Genomic DNA, 4,287 nt, shown 5'->3' on the forward strand with positions numbered 1-4,287 from the left:
AATACACAACAAACATTGTTAGACATGTGCGGCGCCCCCCTCCACAGTTTATGCCTACGGTCATATTCACGTAGTGCTTAGGCGAAGCCCTGCGTGGATCACTTCACCATTACCGTCATCGAGCTGAATGTGTGCAGAACTCGGAGGTGCGGTACGTTCGGTACTTGATCGATCGGAACGAGAAGAAGTTCGACTACATCAACCATGCTGTCAAACGCTTCCGCTTTTGGTCTACGAGGGTACATGGACACACTCTCCCCCTCTCATTGCTATGCATCTCCTAGATAGATCTTGCGTGAGTATAGGAATTATTTTGAAATTGCATGCTACGTTCCCCAACAGTGGCATCCGAGCCAGGTCTATGTGTAGATGACATGCACGAGTAGAACGCAAAGAGTTGTGGGCGGTGATCGTCATACTGCTTACCACCAATGTCTTATTTTGATTCGGCGGTATTGTTCGATGAAGCGGCCCAGACCAACCTTACATGACCATGTTCATGAGACCGGTTCCACCGACAGACATGCAACTAGTTTTGCATAGAGGTGGCTGGCGGGTGTCTGATTCTCCTACTTTAGTTAATCGAATTTGACTGCAGCCGATCCTTGTTGAAGGTTAAATTAGCAAACTTGGTAAATCACCATTGTGGTTTTGATGCGTAGGTAAGAAAGGTTCTTACTAGAAGCCCGTAGCATCCACATAAAACTTGCAACAACAAAGTAGAGGACGTCTAACTTGTTTTTGTAGGGCATGGTGTGATGTGATATGGTCAAGACATGATGTGATATATGTTATTGTATGAGATGCTCATGTTTTGTAGAAGTTATCGGCAACTGGCAGGAGCCTTATAGTTGTCGCTTTATTGTATGAAATGCAAACGCCATGTAATTGCTTTACTTTATCACTATGCGTTAGCGATAGTTGTAGAAGCAATAGTTGGCAAGACGACCACGACGCTATAATGGAGATCAAGGTGTCAAGCCGGTGATGATGGAGATCATGACGGTGCTTTGGAGATGGAGATCAAAGGCACAAGATGACGATGGCCATATCATGTCACATATTTTGATTGCATGTGATGTTTATCTTTTATGCATCTTATTTTGCTTAGTACGGCGGTAGCATTATAAGATGATCCCTCACTAAAATTTCAACGTATAAGTGTTTTCCCTAAGTATGCACCATTGCGATAGTTCCTCGTGCTGAGACACCACGTGATGATCGGGTGTGATAAGCTCTATGTTCACATACAATGGGTGCAAGACAGTTTTGCACATGCGGAATACTCGAGTTAAACTTGACGAGCCTAGCATGTACAGACATGGCCACGGAACACTGGAGACTGAAAGGTCGAACGTGAATCATATAGTAGATATGATCAACATAGAGATGTTCACCATTGAAAACTACTCCATCTGACATGATGATCGGACATGATTTAGTTGATATGGATCACATGATCATTTAGATTACTCGAGGGATGTCTATCTAAGTGGGAGTTCTTAAGTAATATGATTAATTGAACATAATTTATCATGAACATAGTCCTGATAGTATTTGCTTATCTATGTTGTAGATCAATAGCTCACGATATAACTCCTATATTTTTTTGATATCTTCCTAGAGAAAAGTTGAAAGATGATAGTAGCAATGATGCGGACTAGGTCCATGATCTGAGCATTATCCTCGTTGCTGCATAGAAGAATTATGTCCTTGATGCACCGCTAGGTGACATACCTATTGCAGGAGCAAATGCAGACGTTATGAACGTTTGACAAGCTCGATATGAAGACTACTTGATAGTTTAGTGCACCATGCTTTACGGCTTAGAACCGGGACTTCAAAAATGTTTTGAATGCCACAGAGCATATAAGATGTTCCAAGAGTTGAAATTGGTATTTCGGACTCATGCCCATGTCGAAAAGGTATGAGACCTCTGACTAGTACTTTGTCTAGAAGATGGAGGAGAATGCCTCAGCTAGTGAGCATGTATTCAGAATGTCTGGGTACTACAATCGCTTGAATCAAGTGGGAGTTAATCTTCCAGATAAGATAGTGATTGACAGAGTTCTCTAGTCACTATCACCAAGTTACTAGAACTTCGTGATGAACTATAATATGCAAGGGATGATGAAAATGATTCCCAAGCTCTTCGCGATGCTGAAATCAACGGAGGTAGAAATCAAGAAAGAGCATCAAATGTTGATGGTTATCAAGACCACTAGTTTCAAGAAAAGGGCAAGGGAAAGAAAGGGAACTTCAAGAAGAATGAAAAACAAGTTGTCACTCCCGTGAAGAAGCCCAAAGCTGGACCTAAGCCTGAAACTAAGTGATTATACTGCAAAGGGAATGGTCACTAGAAGCGGAACTGCCCCAAATACTTGGCGGATAAGAAGGATGGAAAAGTGAACAAAATTATATTTGATATACAGATTATTGATGTGTACCTTACTAGTGTTCGTAGTAGCCCATGGGTATTTGATACTGGTTCAGTTGCTAAGATTAGTAACTCGGAATAGGAGTTGCAGAATAAATAGAGACTATTTAAGGGTGAGGTGACGATGTGTGTTGGAAGTGATTCAAAGGTTGATACGATCACCATCGCACACTCCCTCTCTACCTTCAGGATTAGTGTTGAACCTAAATAAATGTTATTTGGTGTTTGCGTTGAGCATGAATATGATTAGATCATGTTTATTGCAATGCAGTTATTCATTTAAGTCAGAGAATAATTGTTGTTCTGTTTACATGAATAAAACCTTCTATGGTCATACACCCAATGTGAATGGTTTATTGAATCTCAATCATGGTGATACACATATTCATAATATTGATGCCAAAATATGCAAAATTGATAATGATAGTGCAACATATTTGTGGCACTGCCGTTTAGGTCATATTGGTGTAAAGCACATGAAGAAACTCCATGCGGATGGACTTTTGGAATCACTTGATTATGAATCATTTGATGCTTGCGAACCATGCCTCATGGGCAATATGACTAAAAATCCGTTCTCCGGAACAATGGAGCGAGCCACTGACTTATTGGAAACAATACATACCGATGTATGCAGTCCGCTGAGAGTTGAGGCTCGCGGTGGGTATCGTTATTTTCTGACCTTGATAGATGATTTGAGCTTATATGGGTATATCTACTTAATGAAACACAAGTATGAGACATTTGAAAAGTTCAAAGAATTTCAGAGTGAAGTGGAGAATCATCGTAACAAGAAAATAAAGTTTTCACAATATGATCGCGGAGGCAAATATTTGAGTTACGAATTTGTCCTGCATTTAAAACAATGTGGAATAGTTTCACAACTCACGCCACCTGGAACACCACAGCGTAATGGTGTGTTCGAACGTCGTAACCATACTTTATTAGATATGGTGCGATCTATGATGCCTCTTACCGATTTACCACTATCATTTTGGGGTCATGCATTAGAGACAACTGCATTCATGTTCAGTAGGGCACCATCTAAATGCGTTGAGATGACACCATATGAATTGTGGTTTGGCAAGAAACCAAAGCTGTCATTTCTTAAAGTTTGGGGTTGCGATGCTTATGTGAAAAAGCTTCAGCCTGATAAGCTCAAACCCAGATCGGAGAAGTGCATCTTCGTAGGATACCCAAAAGAAATTGTTGAGTACACCTTCTATCACAGATCCGAAGGAAAGATCTTTGTTGCTAAGAATGGATCCTTTCTAGAGAAGGAGTTTCTCTCGAAAGAAGTGAGTGGGAGGAAAGTAGTACTTGATGAGGTAATTGTACCTTCTCTAGAATTGGAAAGTAGATCATCGCAGAAATCAGTTCTAGTGATGCCTACACCAACTAGAGAGGAAGCTAATGATAATGATCATGAAACTTCAGATCAAGTTACTACCGAACCTTGTAGGTCAACCAAAGCATGTTCCGCACCTGAGTGGTACGGTAGTCCTGTTCTAGAAGTCATGTTACTAGACCATGACGAACTTATGAACTATAAGGAAGCGATGATGAGCCCAGATTCCGCAAAATGGCTTGAGGCCATGAAATCTGAGATGGGATCCATGTATGAGAACAAAGTATGGACTTTGGTTGACTTTCCCGATGATCGGCAAGCCATTCAGAATAAATGGATCTTCAAGAGGAAGACAGACGCTAATGGTAGTGTTACTATCTACAAAGCTCGAATTGTCGCAAAAGGATTTTCGACAAGTTCAAGGTGTTGACTACGATGAGATTTTCTCACTCGTATCGATGCTTACGTATGTCTGAATCATGTTAGCAATTGCCGCATTTAT

The sequence above is a fragment of the Triticum dicoccoides genome, chromosome 2A (assembly GCF_002162155.2).
Source record: "Triticum dicoccoides isolate Atlit2015 ecotype Zavitan chromosome 2A, WEW_v2.0, whole genome shotgun sequence".
In the NCBI taxonomy this organism is placed as follows: Eukaryota; Viridiplantae; Streptophyta; class Magnoliopsida; order Poales; family Poaceae; genus Triticum; species Triticum dicoccoides.